The sequence below is a fragment of the Ranitomeya imitator genome, chromosome 5 (assembly GCF_032444005.1).
Source record: "Ranitomeya imitator isolate aRanImi1 chromosome 5, aRanImi1.pri, whole genome shotgun sequence".
Lineage (NCBI taxonomy): Eukaryota > Metazoa > Chordata > Amphibia > Anura > Dendrobatidae > Ranitomeya > Ranitomeya imitator.
Window position 1 is genome coordinate 598,176,906 of NC_091286.1, and position 17,070 is coordinate 598,193,975.

The 17,070-nt window shown below is 44.2% G+C and overlaps 1 protein-coding gene across 3 annotated transcripts in view; it reads right to left on the reverse strand.

Annotated features, from left to right (window-relative positions):
- The window catches only part of PPP2R3A (protein phosphatase 2 regulatory subunit B''alpha), a 219,329-nt gene that overhangs the window by 103,297 nt on the left and 98,962 nt on the right, over positions 1–17,070 (reverse strand). The window contains exon 1 of one of the 3 annotated variants that reach the window (XM_069727961.1): positions 7,097–7,389. The exons of the other annotated variants lie outside the window; for them this stretch is intronic. The gene's annotated coding sequence lies outside the window, so the exon portion shown is untranslated. Of the gene's footprint in view, positions 1–7,096; positions 7,390–17,070 lie in introns of those variants that run through there. 3 annotated transcript variants of the gene reach the window in all.

Consider the following 17,070-nt stretch of genomic DNA (forward strand, 5'->3'; position numbering starts at 1 on the left):
CTCCTCTCCTAGTGTGCAACCCCCACTCCACAAACTCACTCACCCTCGCAGAAATCTCAAACATCTCAACTTACAATCACTCTCGGAGTCCCTTCTCCCTCTCACAGACATAGCTTCCCTTCATGACACAGATGCTGCTGCCACTTTTTATAACACCACAATAACAACACTCGATTCGGCCGCCCCACTCATGCATAGTAAAACTCGTACAATTAACAGGCAGCCCTGGCTGACCAGCCTGACCAAAGAATTGAGACGGGCTTCCAGGATTGCTGAGCGGAGATGGAAGCGATCCCACTCTGCCGACCACTTCACTGCATACAAGCAGTCCCTCGCCAGCTTCAAGTCTGCGCTCACTGCCGCAAAACAAACTTACTTCTCATCCCTCATATCCTCCCTGTCTCACAACCCTAAACAGCTTTTCAACACTTTCAATTCTCTACTCCGTCCCCCCGCACCTCCTCCCTGCCCCCTCATTTCTGCTGATGACTTCGCCTCTTTCTTTAAACAGAAGATCAATACGATCAGAGAAAGCTTTGGCCCACAGCACCCACTGCCCCTCTTAGCTGCTCAACCCTGCTCCTCCAAAACCAGCTTCTCCACCATGACAGAAGATCAGCTCTCCACCCTCCTGTCAAGATCACACCTCACCACCTGCACGCTTGACCCGCTCCCATCCCACCTCATCCCTAACCTTTCTACGGTCTTCATCCCAACCCTAACGCACCTCTTCAACCTCTCACTCACAACAGGTGTCTTTCCCTCATCCTTCAAGCATGCCAAGATCACACCCATCCTCAAAAAGCCCTCCCTCGACCCATCCTCTGTGTCTAGCTATCGCCCAATATCTCTTCTCCCTTATGCCTCCAAATTGCTGGAGCAACACGTCCATCTTGAACTGTCCTCCCACTTCTCCTCCTGCTCCCTCTTTGATCGGTTACAATCAGGCTTCCGTTCCCATCACTCAACTGAAACTGCCCTAACTAAAGTCACCAATGACCTACTAACTGCCAGGAGCAAGCGACACTACTCTGTCCTCCTTCTCCTGGACTTGTCTTCTGCCTTTGACACTGTTGACCACTCCCTTTTGCTACAAATCCTCTCATCCCTTGGCATCACAGACTTGGCCCTTTCCTGGATCTCGTCATATCTGACAGACCGAACATTCAGTGTCTCCCTCCCCCACACCACCTCCTCACTTCGCCCCTTGTCAGTCGGTGTTCCTCAAGGCTCTGTTCTAGGACCCCTACTCTTCTCCATCTACACTTTCGGCCTGGGACAGCTCATAGAATCCCACGGTATGCAGTACCATCTCTACGCCGACGACACGCAGATCTACCTCTCCGGACCTGACCTCTCCTCCTTGCTTACCAAAATCCCGCACTGTCTGTCTGCCATTTCAGCCTTCTTTTCTGCTCGCTTTCTACAACTGAACATGGACAAAACAGAATTCATCATCTTTCCCCCATCTCACTCTACCCCTCCACCACATCTATCCATCAATGTCAATGGCTGCTCACTATCCCCAGTCCCACACGCCCGGTGTCTCGGGGTGATCCTCGACTCTGCCCTCTCTTTCAAGCCACATATCCAAGCCCTTGCCTCCTCCTGTCGTCTCAAACTCAAAAATATTTCCCGGATCCGTGCTTTCCTTGACCGCAACACTGCAAAAACGCTAGTGCATGCCCTTATCTCCCGCCTCGACTACTGCAACCTCCTACTCTCTGGACTCCCCTCTAGCACTCTGGCACCACTCCAATCCATCCTACACTCTGCTACCCGACTAATCTACCTGTCCCCCCGCTATTCCCCAGCCTATCCCCTGTGTCAAGCCCTTCACTGGCTTCCTATCGCCCAGAGACTCCAGTTCAAAACCCTCACACTGACATACAAAGCCATCCACAACCTGTCTCCTCCATACATCTGTGACATGGTCTCCCGGTACCTACCTACACGCGACCTCCGATCCTCCCAAGACCTCCTTCTCTACTCCCCTCTCATCTCTACTTCCCATAACCGCATCCAAGACTTCTCCCGTGCTTCCCCCATACTCTGGAACTCTCTACCCCAACACATCAGACTTGCGCCTACCATAGAAACCTTCAAAAAGAACCTGAAGACTCATCTCTTCCGACAAGCCTACAGCCTGCAGTGATCCTCAACCTACTGAACAGCCGCACAGCCAGCTCTTCCCTCTCCTAGTGTATCCTCACCCACCCCCTGCAGACTGTGAGCCCTCGCGGGCAGGGTCCTCCCTCCTTATGTACTCGTGTGCCTTGTTATCTGCTCATGTTTAATGTAATTGTCTATATTTGCCCCGTATTCACATGTAAAGCGCCATGGAATAAATGGCGCTATAAAAATGTATAATAATAATAATAATAATATAGGCTGAACTGGATGGACAGATGTCTTTTTTCGGCCTTACTATGTTACTATGTTAGTTCAAAGTTAAGATCTGTATTCAGTGAAGACGGATTATTACATTCGTGAGACAGGAGATGACACCTGGTGCCGATAAGACTATGTAGGAGAGAAGAGGAGGTGGTAGGGGATAGAGGCAGAGCTACTGATACTCCCCCCTACGTAGAATCTTTTACGGATCCCCCATTGACTTGTATGGCAGAGTTTGATCCGCAAAACACGAATCAGGATAGGATCTGCCGTGAGGCTCACGGATCTCGCTCACAGATCTGGGATTTTTCACAGATACATGCATAAACCCATGGATCCTTTTGATGTCAGAGGATAAAAAAAAAGGTTGCCTCAAGTTCAGTAAACATTAGCGTTATGGCTAAAAGCCACGTCCGTTGCGCCACGTCCATTTACAAGCAGATTGTTATGGTCACCATTGACTATTTGTGGAGTCTTTGAGGTTTCCACATAGAACTGCAGACTAGTGAATGTAGAGGAGCCCATCTCGGCCCGTAAATGCCCCTTAGCGCTAAATGACTGTATAACAAGTAGTTTGGCACTTGGTTACCGGCTTGTTTCAACAGGACGGAGAACAACGGGAACAGGACGAATCGTGAATCCAATCATTCCCTCCATATACAGCGTATTGCATAGGCAGCGCATCATCTCCTGTTATCATGGGATGACATGATGCCATTAAAGGGGCGTCTTTTGACAGAATAAACAATCTGATCACCAGCCTGCGCGATGTCAGGGGCTCAGATTCACGTGGTGACTTGGGCAGCAGGAATCAGCTGACAGGTTCCATGTCAGAAAAAAAAAAAAAAAAAGTATTTCCAAAACTGGACAACCCCTTTAAATCATGACTTTTAGAGCACTTTAAGTGTAAACTTTGCAGGCATAGCATATAAGGACTGACCACAATACCTGGGCCCAGGATCCGAGCCATGTATACACTCGTAGTATATAAGCCCTGTGTCGCCCATACACTGGCTCATGCCTCAATGATGGCGAGCCTGTTTAATACAAGGTTTCCTATATTCACTACACATCAGTTCTTTAAGACCCCATAATAAAAGTATTTCATCCACTTACTGTACTGGAGATGCCGTGACTGACACAAATAGGAGCGCAGCTGACAGCGTCACTACAAGTCCGGATCAATCCCCCGGGCAAGTCACATCCATCACAAATGCTCATTCTCCAATGAACTTGACAAATCGCCGCAGAGGCAGGAACGTGGGCAAAAAGGGGTAAGAAAAAGGCTAATGAGACAGCAGCTGACAAAGCTGCAGAGACCAAAATATCGGAGGTCAAAGTGTCAGTGAGAAAACTACAACTATGACCTGACAGCTGCAAAACCAGCTTTGTCATCTGCTGGACAGCAGGACTGGAACTGTCACCAAGGATGGCGTCCAAAAAAAGACAGTCATTTATGTATCCACAAAGCGTGCATGAAATAAGGCAATAGAATCAGCCCGAAAACCCATCCTCATTACCAGGAGGCCAGGTGAGTGATGGTGCAGGGTACCACACAGCCGGAGGGGGCTTTCCATATAACACTGTGTGGGGAAAGGAAAAGGACAACCCCTATAGGCACATTGCTGACCCAAAACTAACTGTCCACTCCAGTGACCATCACACAGTAAGAATACATCAGAACTGGGAGGAAAGAAAAGAGCAAGGACAAATAAAGAAAGAATGGAAAAACCAAGCTACAGAAAGATACAAGAGACATATCAATAAAAGCTGAGAAGGATCAGCCTACACTCCAGGGAACATGGTGGAATCCATGGTCCTAGACATCCACCCATCAAAATAAACCTTGAGGACCATCCCCGACATATTGTGGAAGCCCACAATGAAATGTTCACACAGTTGATGAGTATTTTGAAGATAATTTACTCTAAAGTGCACATCAAAAACTACTTCAAATACTTTTCCTATTCATTTCAATGGAAAATCTCTTTGGCTGCCATTAAAGACTAGTTTTTGAGAGGCTTTTTTTCCCCACGTACAAGGTTTTCAAAACCTCACTGTTAAAAAACCTAGGAAAGAGTCAGACGGCCATATAATTTGTATGTGGATCGCAACGCAATACTCAGACTGGCCGCCGCATTTGGCCACGAGACTATGAGACTATGTTTGTTTTTAATGGGTTAAAATAAAGAGTTTGTTAATAAAGAAAATGAATGCTGGATATACCGTACTTTGATTTGCTTCTATACCTATGAGTGCCACTGCTGTGCTTCCTTGGCAAAAAGGGATTTTTATTCCACTATTCCAAAAACCAGTCCTTTAAATTTGGAACAGTTTCCAGGACACTCCGTTTCGCTTCTCGGCTTCTTCTTGGGTCTATTGTTGATCAAGTTCTAGTCTGGTGCAAAGTATTAACATCAAGCTGTCTGTAGATTTCTGGACAGGAAAATCCGTGGAATTCTCCGTTTTCACACTTTCTCTTCTGCCTGAGCAGCCTTTGGGGGTTTGCAGCAGACGGTTATGTGAAGAGTGCTTTATTCTGCAGTAGTCGGGTTTACCATGAGAGGAAACCCCGCCGTCCCTGCACTAAGATTCCCATGTAATTACAGCCTATTGTATGCTTTTTGGGGGGATAGGCAGTAAGGACTTTCATGGGAATTTGTGAAATATTATCTAAGATATGTTCAAGAAGCAATAAAGACTTTTACAGGGATCTATAAAATAAATATAAACCTTAATGAAGAATCATATCTGCTGTGCACATTATTACGATTTCACTCAGCACATACGTCTGGATAAGGTCCGGAATCACGGCCCACCTATGTACTACATGGAAATTCCGTGGAATGGACAACTATAAAAGTAAGTTGCTGAAAATTGCACTCAAGTGAATTCTTTTAAAATGCAAGATGTGAGAATAATAATAATTCTGGTGATAAGGTCCCTTAAAGGGTTATTGTTGGGTAGTGCTGGTGAAAAAAAAAAAAAACTTTTGCAATTTAGCATTCATTTTTGGGGTTTTTTTTTTTAGTCATTTTAATACTTTTCTTTTGAATATACCTCATTGCCTAGGTAACAGACCACCACTGCAGTCTAGCAGCGGTGGTCGAATATGCACAGTGCTAACCATTTGTATTGAGCTTGTAAGCACTGCTCTGGAGCTGGTGGGATCGATGGTGATGCAGTTATCTACTAGTCTGGGCCAGCTTCAGTGCAGTGCTTCCAAGCTAGACAGCCGTAATCACTGAAGACTTGTGATTACTTTCCTAAACTGGGTAGATCTGGATGAACAACCCATCAGTACAGGGAATGAGGGCTCCTGGAAATGCAAGTAAAACATCGTGAAATATTTGTGTGCCCACCATCGCATCATTAAAGTGGTCCACAGTTAGAAAGGTTCAAGGTAAACTTCAGCCCATCAAGCTCAGCACGGTGGCGCAGTGGATAGCACAGCAGCCTTGCAGCGCTGGGGTCCTGGGTTCTAATCCCACCCAGGACAACATCTTCAAAGAGTTTGTATGTTCTCTCCATGTTTGCGTGGGTTTCCTCCGGGCACTCCGGTTTCCTCCCACATTCCAAAGACATACTGATAGGGATTCTAGATTGTGAGCCCCATCGGGGACAGTGATGATAATGTGTGCAAAACTGTAAAGCGCTGCGGAATATGTTAGCGCTATATATAAAGATTATTTTTATTATTTTTATTATTATTATACATGGCTGATTTTTTTTTTTTCAGAAACAAAGCCACCCCTGACTAAAACCACTTTAAAGATCATGAAAATGTAAAATGTAAATATATATATATATATATATATATATATATATATATATATATATATATATATATATATATATATATATATATATATATATATATATATATATATATATATATATGCACCAATAAAGGCTGGTGAAATATGTGAAACATCAATAAAGCACCTATATATGATAATTTTGAATTGTTAAAAGGATATGACGCCTCCTGTAACTTCCCATGAAGTTCCGACTATCCACAAGAGAATGTCCTAAGATCCAACAAAGCCTCAAACCAGATTATTTTCTATTGTTCACAGTTATCAACCATTTCAGAGTATGAAAAAAAAAAAAAAAAAAAAAAGTTTTCAAAAAGTCTAAAAATCTCTGCCCCAGTGATCACCAGATTGATCAGTATCTCCGGATCTTACACATTTAGGATCAGAACTTGCTCTGGTCCTTACCTATCAGAGCCAGCTCCTTGTGTATTTCAGTCCCCACTGCTCTGCAAACCCCAGAAAAAAAGAAAAAAAAAAACAAACAGCGATCAATCACTTTGCCCATGTCCCTGTAGTGATCATCGGGGTCACAGGACCGGAATCCCCGACTTTTGACCGGTCTCGATAATGTCCTTTCCATCATTACGGCAGTATATAGGCGTCCGTGTCTCCCCATCATTCAGTACAGTCACTAGGCAGGGCACATATACGCCACCTGAATATGTTGTCTGGAGAAGTCCAACACACGGATGTAGCAGAGTTGGATTTATCATTGTACGATCTGCAGATTACATAGGGCTTCTAAATGCAGTCTCAGAGATGAATGAGAAACTCCGCTCTGCTCCAGAAGATTCCGCTTTAGATTTCCTCGGACGAGTCCCCGAAGTGTTCCCAGACATCACAGCCACTAATTACAGCACATAACGCGATGGAGATGAGCTTACCGGAGGGCACGGCGTTCTCTCAGCGAGCGCTGCGGCGACAGTAAACACGTACGAGGCCAGCTACGAATAGACGGAAAGGGTCAGCAGGAGCCGCTGCGGATCCGCGCGGCAGATCACATCTGAGGACTAGCCTCCATAGACAGCAGTGCACCGAGCAGTGGAGAGGAGGCAGCGTCGCTGCTGGTCTGGGCTCAGGGAGGACTCCGCTCACCAGCAGCCTTGTTACCACCAGGGGCAGATGACACCTCTCCACATGTAATGCCGCACACACAGGACTAAGCACTTTCAAATCTTTTTTTAAACACAAAACAGAGCAGCTGTAGCCGCGAGGAGGGAGGGCGGAGAAGAAAAAGCATGTGAATGTGAGGGATGAAGGAGGAGGGAGGACATGGCAGTACAGATGGGGGCTGTACTGTACTCACAGCTGTATACGGGGCGCTCACATCCAGCCGGACACCGTGTGCTACACTAGAAGTACAGGCTGCAGGGGACGTATATGGGGGCAAAGCTTACACCCCAATACGCTCCAATGCAAAACCAAAATGTCCAGCGTTTCCCGGAGCAGTAATCAGATGGGGGCTGTACTGTACTCACAGCTGTATACGAGGCGCTCACATCCAGCCGGACACCGTGTGCTACACTAGAAGTACAGGCTGCAGGGGACGTATATGGGGGCAATGCTTACACCCCAATATGCTCCAATGCAAAACCACAATGTCCAGCGTTTCCCCGAGTAGTAATCAGAACATCCTCGTCTCACCACCAGCACCAGTGTGCCTCCACAGACGGCCACCCAGCTTTTCCACATTCCTAATACTTATCAGCCACAGGGCTCTAGTGGACAACCAGTCCACCGAGTCTGGCAATCAGGGGACTGGGAGAGCTTAAAGGGTTATTTCTAAGAAAGGAAGTTAGGATTGATAACCTGGTGATTGCCGAGGGTCCGACTGCTGGGACCCCACCAGTCCTGAAAATGGCCTCCGAAATTCCCAATCATATGGAGTCTGTGTAGTGGTTTCTGGGAAAGGCGACTTCAGAGCTTCTTAAAGAGGACCTGTCACTGGATCAAAGTGGGCAGATTTTGCCCTTGTTTTATTCCTGATGCTCCAGAGTATTTAAAAAAAACAAATCCGCCATATTGTTCCATAGATGTGGCCTTGGCCCCTTTCACACTGCGTTTTTCCCAATTTCAGTGGCCCCATCGAGGCTTGCATCTGAAACCTGTTTTGCACTGATGGGGCCGTTGACCAGGCGCAGTCTACTACATCTGGGTCTCTGCCCCTGGTAGGCGAAAATGATGCACGACAACAGTACGGTGACTCCATCTGCATCATTATAGTCAACGGCCCCCATACAGCCCCATCCTGTTTAGAAGAGCGGGGGTGGGGACATAAGCCCTGATGGGACCACTGAACGTGGGGAAAAACGTAGTGTGAAAGGGGCTGAAGGCCCGCATCTCTGGAGCCGTACGGCAGGCGTAAAGAAGAAAGAAATTAAGACAAAAAAAATAATTCCAGTAATTGGGGGGGGGGGGGGGGGAGCACAAAGTAAAAGCAAAAAGTGGGAGTAATCACTAGGTGACAGGTTTTCTTTAAAGGGCGAATATTCACTTGGAAAGTCATAATGTTGGTGGTCACCCGGCTTTCCCAGAGACATACAGGTGCAGTATAGGGGGCATTTCTGCAGTGGAGCAGAGGAGGTCATTTAGCGATTTTCATTACAGTACAGTTTTGCACAGGACTGCAGATAAATTTGCCCTAATGAGGCACGTTTCAGCTAATTGCAGCACAAACACTGGAGTTTAATCACATTTTCAGATAATTGCTGCAAAAATGTGTCACATTGCGAGCCCAGCCCCGAAAGACCACCTAATAATTAGCCAAGCGGCAATCTCAGCTGCACTGGAAAATTCAGCAATGTCTGAAAGGAAGTCTAGGGAGGAAGCCTCGGACTTATGACAAAGTGGAAAATTACTACAATCAAATCACAGCGTCCTCAGGTCCAAACTGGACTACGAAAATATGTAGAGCACAAGGGGGCGCCAGTGACTAAGTGGACTGGATCAAGTCTAAGGAGGATCAAAGAGCAAGGAAAAAAAAAAAAAAGCACTGAGCAGCTGAGCAGATTCAGAAAACAATCAAAGTATAATGTCACTGATAGAAGAACATCTTGCAGAAACATCTTCACTCTTAAAGGGGAACCAGTCATCTGAGTCATGCTGCCCAAATCACAGGCAGTATGAATCGGAGCCTGGCTGCATGACTGCAGCACTGAGGAGGAGCAGGGCGCTCGTCAGCAGTCTGCATTATGAATACCTAATCAGAGCACCACATGAAGACCCCCACAGACCGCCTCAGGGCACGAGCATATCACTAACTGAAAACTAAAAATAAAGATTAAAAAACAACCACAAGACTGATTTCATCAACCAAGGTATCATGGTAATCTGTATACTGTGTGTAGGTTCCTGGGCACAATCCTGCTGACAGGTTCCCTTTAAGGACAATAAGGAGACGTTGCATAAAAAAAATGCAAATGTTGAATCAGGTCCTTAGGGTCCCAATATTACGGTAAATGGTTTTTCCGCTCATTGAAATATGAGTACATGTATAGACCAGGCAGCGTTACCCATTCCTAATGTTTTAGGCAATAGTTAATGTTACTCTTAGGTCTCTTCATAAAATGAGTTTATGAGAACACTCCAGCAATGGTTGTCGCACCAATTCCCCGGACTCTGGATGCCAATCCTAACCCTCCACCTGCCCATCACTGCCCTGTCCAACTTGTCATGGTTGTCACTCCACTTTTTCTAGAACAGACATTAGTGACGGCTGAAATTATTTTTTAAACAGCCGTCACAAGAGGACAAGTCCAAGCCTTATATTTACTGGGATTTCGCATGAAAGGCGCTGTGAAGCAAAAGGCATAACGTCAGAGAGCTATAACACAAAGTAGATGGGTCTACAGTGCTGTGTCAAAAACGTTTTAGGCAAGTTTAGAAAAAAAAAATACTGTACAGATTGAATGTGTTCAGAAATAGAAGTGTTAATAGTTTTTATCAAAGTGAATGAAGAAAAGAGAAATCTAGATCAAAGCAATATTTGGTGCCACCGCCATTTACTTTCTAAACATCAAAGAATTAATTCTTGTCACTTGCACACGGTTTTTGAAAAAGTTGCAGGGAACTTGCTCCAAACATCTTGGAGAACTGACCACAGATCTTCTGTGGATGTAGACTTGTGAAAATCTTTCTATTTCTTCATGTAATCTAGACAGACTTGATGTTGAGATCAGGGTTCTGTGAGGGCCATATCTTCACTGCCAGGACTCCTTGCTCTTCTATACACCGTATATAATTCTTATTGACCTTGGTTGGATGTTTGGGGTCGTTGTCCTGCTGTAGAATAAATTTGCAGCCAAACAGATGCCTCCCTGCTGGTATTGTAGGGTGCACAAAGTATCTTCTCAGCATTGAGGACACCAAGATATGAGCAACAGTGAGGACTGTAGACTCAGAAGATCGGACAAGAAACTTTAGTGCAGCAGATGACAGACTCCTCATGCTTTTCTTTTAAATTGGAAGATGTTCAGCAGTGGCATCAGTTCAGAAATGGTAGCAACCAGTGGGAATATGCTACAGCTATCTACTATTAGAACAATTCTGGCCAGAAGTGGTCTTCATGGAAGAAATGTGGCCGAAAACCATACCTTCTACAATAAAACAAGGCCAAGGGAATTAATTATGCATGCAAACATAGGAACTGGGGAGCAGAAAAATGGCAGCAGTTGTTGTATGAAAGTGAGTTTGCTCCCAAGGGGCTAGAGAACGGTACAATAATGAGTGCCTAGCAAAAGGAGTTGTGGATTTGGTCAGGATTAATGCCGTCCTCAATGTTGAGAAGCACAGATCGATACTTACTAGTGATGAGCGAACGTGCTCGAGTGCTAACCGAGTGTCTTCTGCGTGCTCAAAAAAATATGTTCGAGTCCTCACATCTGCATGTCTCGCGGCTGTCCAACAGTCGCAACACATGCAGGGATTGGCCAACAGCAACAAGACATGCAGCACTTGAGCATGCTCAGATAACTCCTAACACGATCACTCATCACTAATACTTACCCATCTTGTAATACAATCAGGTAATAATTAATAGGAAGGTAATACCATCCGATTGGCTCTATAGTTTACGACCTCAAACATACAACCAATGTCATTAAGAACCGTCTTCAGCGTAAAGGAGAAAATGAGTCTTGGCAGTGATGATACCACCACAGAGCCAGATCTCAAGATCATCCAGTCTGTCTGGGATTTCATGAAGAAACAGAAGGACTGGCGCATTCCTACATCCACAGAAGATCTGGGGTCAGTATTCCAAGATGTATGAGACAACCTCCCTGCGGGGATCTTTCAAAGCCTGCAAGTACCTAGAAGAATGTATACTTTTTGGTGTTTTCAAGTGAAATCGCCGTCCCACAAAATAAATATTCATCTGATTTAGATTCATACATTTTTAATTGAATTGCTAAAAATAAACTCAACTCTTCTATTGTTGAAAGCCACCTAATGTTGGAGTATTTTTTACCTTCTTGCCAAAACATCTGCAAAGTTCTGTACCTAGGGAGTTACTTTTTCCTTCATTGGTACGCCAGCAGGACCGTGTCGAGGCCGCCAGTAACTATAAATAAAACCATACTTAACCCCTTAATGATCGCCAATACGTCTTTTAACTGACCTGAGATATAAGAGAATAGCGTCCCCATACAGGTGACAATCCAGTAGCTGTTGGCTGTACACTATAGCTGACAACTTGCTGTATCAGCCACGATCAGTATTTGCACCTTCTAAATCTGTTTAACCCCTTAGATGCTGCTGTCAATAGTGACTACATCATTATAAATGGTTAACAGAGTGTGGGGGCTTCTTCTTTATCCCAATTGGTGCCCTCAGATCATGATTTTGTTGTCCTGATGTTTGCGATGGCAATTCATGACCAAATAGCGGCCTTAGATTCTGACGGCTATAGTAATCGGTTTAGAAGTTAGCAACATTTAGGTGGTAAAAATACACATTCATTTCTGTCATGCCACATTGCATTAATTCCTGTAAAGCACCTGAAGGGTTAATAAACTACCTGACAGCAGTTTTCAATATGTTTAGGGGTGCGGTTTTTAAAATGGTATCACGTTTGGGGGTTTCCAAATATATGGGACCCCTAAAGTCACTTCAAACATGGATAAGTCCCTAAAAAAATAAATGTGGTAAATTTCTTTGAAAAAATGAAAAATTGCTGCTACATTTTTAAACCTCCTAAAATGCTAACAAAATAAAATAACATTTTACAAATGGTGCTGATGTAAAGCAGACAAGTGGGAAATGTTATTTATTAATGGTTTGCTGTTGTATGACTATCTGGATTAAAGGGATAATCATTCAAATTTAGAAAATTGCTAATTTTTTAACATTTTTCTCAAATTTTTTATATTTTTTATAAATAAACACAAAAAATGTTGAACTAAATTTACCATTATCATAAAGTATAATGTGTCACGAAAAAACAATCTCAAAATCATTGGGATTTGTTGAAGCGTTGCAGAGTTATTACTACATAAAGTGACTCTGGTCAGATTTCAAAAATTTGGCTCGGTCACTAAGGGGTTAAATGCCCCGACAAGGCAAAGGGGATAACCCCTCAGAAGAACACTGCGGGTGGCCGATAACAGAGGTCCTGCGGAGGCCCCTCTGCTCCGTGGGCCCACTGTGCTCTCCAGTTCAGACCTCGCTGCCTGATCTGTGACCTCGACCACTTGGAAACTCTGGTTAATGTCTTTCCACAATAGCCGAGGCCAAGTTCTGCTCCAAATTCATCATCTATTTTCCCAATCAGGACAGGAAGCAAGCAATTAGCAACTAGACTAAGTCCTGCAACTAATCCTACACAAGCTCACCCGTCACCTCCACACGGGAGGATGAAAAATAATAACTGCAATATGCCTATTAATCACAACACCACTACAGAGACAAGAGACCTTTATGAAAATATATGAATAAACTTACGTTAAAAATAAATTAGAAATAAAATAACAAAAAAGAAAAACACCACAAACAGATGTACATGAATGAAACCCACTTAAACACCCAAATTGCCTAATAATCGTGCCCACGGTGTAGAAGTGTATTCAGTTGGACTATCAGCTGTGTATCCACCAGATTTCTGCTCAACACAACTGATGGTCCCAACACCATGTATAAGGCAAGAAATCCCACTTATTAAACCTGACAGGGCACACCTGTGAAGTCAAAACCATTCCTGGTGACTACCTCTAAGCTCATCAAGAGAATGCCAAGAGTGTGCAAAGCAGTCATCAAAGCAAAAGATGGCTACTTTGAAGAACCTAGAATATAATACATAACAAAAAAGTGTGAAACAACTGAAATTAAGTATATAATTCCACATGTGTTAATTCATAGTTTTGATGCCTTCAGTGTGAATTTACAATTTTCATAGTCATGAAAATACAGAAAAATCTTTAAATGAGAAGGTGTGTCCAAACTTTTGGTCTGTACTGTATATTCAAAATATAAATGAGAACTCTTGCATTTTTCACATTGCTGCTCATGTTCAGTGACCAACAGACAGACTACCCCTTAACTTTTGCATTGAAGCCTCTAATGAGCGTGTGCAAAAGGCCATTATAAAAGGAAAGGAGCAGGGGAGCTGTGATTTCGCCTATTGCTGGATTCTGTGCCATCAGCTGTTATCTTTCAAACTCTGCCTCTGATAAGGAAATTCCTGTAAACTCTTCCTGAAAGGATAAAGTGGGTACAAGTCTAAAATAGCCCTAGTGGCCAGTGTGAAAACTGCAGGTTTGTCATTTTTAATATACCGGTAGATCATGATATAATGGAAAAAAAAAAAAAAAAGTTGCGAAAAGTTTTTAGAAAATACATCCAACATAAAAACCTGACTTAAATAAATAGCTTATTTTCTGATATTTTCATTTAACCCATTGTTGCTGCAAAGGAACCAAAAATCAGCCAATACAAATATGTAATATGTCTGAAGAGTGGTAGTAAAATGCAGTCATTGTTGACCCCCATCAGTGAGAACCCGGAGAACAGTCTGAGTCATTTCTGCTGCGGACATCTGATACTTCCGTACAGCACTGACCAAGTGTGACCTTACAAGGATTACCAAATCACGGCCGCCGCACCCCTGGTAGGGGAAGGGGAGTCACATCTGCTGGATACAATGTCACTAGGAAATGATACATCGCTCATTGACCCTAGCAACGTTTCACAACATAAATACTAAATATGAGATTGATGTTTCTAAAAAAAATTTTCAGAATTCTTTTAAAAATAATATTTATTGCAGATTTTTCACTTGCTTTGTCTTCCCGGTATAAGAAACGTTCTCATCTTGTAGAGTTCTTGCGCCCAGACTGCCCAGTACCAGTGAAACGATCTGTCCCCGCGGCCAGGAATAGTCATTATGGGGCAATGAGGTCATGTCTTATACACAGAATCACATTCCACATGGTCCTCACACCCCAGTCTGCATGGCATGGAGGGGGGCACAAAGGGGAAACACGGGACGGGAGTCTGGTTTAGGACGAGAAAACAATACATTGGAAAAGTATATAGGGAAAAAGACTGATTGTGATGCTGTGTATACAAGTTCCCTGCCAACAAGGATGACCACAGCGAAGGGAAATGCAGATAGGAGTCAGGATCTGGCTCTATGGGATGTAAAGCCCAGCTGGGCCGTGGAGCCCCGGAGGAAGATCTGGAGGCGAAACAACTACTGGGAGAAACTAGTCATGCAAGCCATTGATTTATCTATTCTGTATAAAGCACGAGCACCAAATCTCCAATAATATTGAAAATGAGAGATTTTCATAACATTCCAAGGACCCAACCTCATTACTGACATCAGTATTCTGTAAAGACGCTCTTAAAACAATTTTTAAAAATCATACTCATTTATATAGCGCCATTAATTCCAAAGCGCTTTACAAATATTATTGGCACTGTCCCCATTGAGGCTCACAATCTACATTCCCCATCAGTAGGTCTTTGGAGAGTGGGAGGAAACCAGAACAAAGAGGAAACCCGCGCAAAAATGGGGAGAAAATATAAACTCCTTGCAGATGTTTTCCTGGCAAGTGGGATTTGGAGCCAGGACCCAGGCGCTGCAAGGATACAGTGCTAACCACTGAGCCACCGTGCGGCCTTATCCTGCAGCACTTTTTCTGCATTGTGCTGCTCTTCTGTTATTCAACCTGGAAATTCATGAATAAAACAACCGACAACTCGGAGTCACCATTCCTCTTCAATAAGAGGTCAAAGTGTGAATGATCATAAACGGAAATGGTGACACCCAGCCGTGCATTCATTCCCACAAGGAAAAAACAAAAATAACAGAAATGTAAAAAAAAATGTGCACAAATTGTCATTTAATGAGGAATACAAATATTTTACTTCGGCATATCAGGGGAGCCGACAGATCAGATCACACTTTAAGCAGCTTATTTAAGATGACACCTTTGGGGCCTTTATCTTTATCCAATTTATTGTACTTTGGACTAAAATCCAGTTATGCAATGAAGTTTCATGGAAAAAAAAAAAAAAAGCACAGTTTAGCTTCACAGACATTTGTTTCCCTGCACATTTTCTGGCTGCATACTGAGTTTTCTAAGAATCCACCAGCGAGCTCTTTCTGAAAGGACCATTACAAGAGAAAAAGTTTTATTTCTTTCATCTTATCTCCTTAGCCGATTTATGACAACAGCCACATCAAAGCGAGATTACTTGGTGGTCACAAGTCAGATGAGACTCATAAAAAATAAAGATAAGGCTACTTTCACACTAGCGTTTTCTGCAATCCGTCAAAATGCGTCGTTTTGCAGAAAAAACGCATCCTGCAAAAGTGCTTGCAGGATGCGTTTTTTCCCCATAGACTTGCATTGACGACGCATTTGCGACGGATTGCCACACGTCGCATCCGTCGAGCGACGGATGCGTCGTGCTTCTGCGGACCGTCGGGAGCAAAAAACGCTACATGTAACTTTTTTGCTCCTGACGGACCGCTTTTTCCGACCGCGCTTGCGCGGCCGGAACTCCGCCCCCGCACCTCACAATGGGGCAGCGGATGCGCCGTAGAAATGCATCCACTGCCTCCATTGTGCAATGCGCTAAACGCTAGCGTCGGAATCTCTCCCCGACGCATTGCGATGGGGAGATTCCGACGCTAGTGTGAAAGAAGCCTCAGAAAATGGATTCTTTAGATAACAGGGAGCTGTCACACTGAGCTCATCTTCATATTCCTGGGTCCCATGGGGGCTTGTGCATGAACCACCCTGCAAAATGCCATCCTGACGTATGGGCCATAGACTGTAATGGTGCCAACAGAGGGAGCGTGCGCCATTTCCTGGAGGAGGACAATGCCCTCTACCACGTCTGAGTGTCCACCTCCAGTAGGAGTACACCCTCGAAGATGACGCCCAGGAGAGTGCAGGTTCCCTCTGCCGGCACTAGCATTAGTCAATGGCCCGGTCGTGGCCCTGTTATGCAGGGGGGGTTCCAACACAAGCCCTGATGGGACCCCCGAGCTGGTGACAGAAGGTGAATGTGAAGAACCCTTAGCTTGTAAAAGTCAAACGCTGCAAAAGGTTTAATGAAATCGAGTTGCAAAAGTGATTTTTATTTCAAACACATTTCAATAACAAAACAGTGTCCCCAAATCCGCCGGCACCCTTGAGGCCCCAATTACTGTCATTTGGGACGGCGTAGCTTCACCAACTGTACAATATCCAGGAAGCCCTGTAAGTAAAGTGAGCTCTTGGCGGCTGGGAACGGGCCCATTTCTAGGTCATTTCTGCAGATTATCAGAATTTTCCTTTCACCACTTTCTTATATTTTTAGTTTACAAGTAATGTGATCCTGTAATTCTGGTCATTTCCAAATCCACATT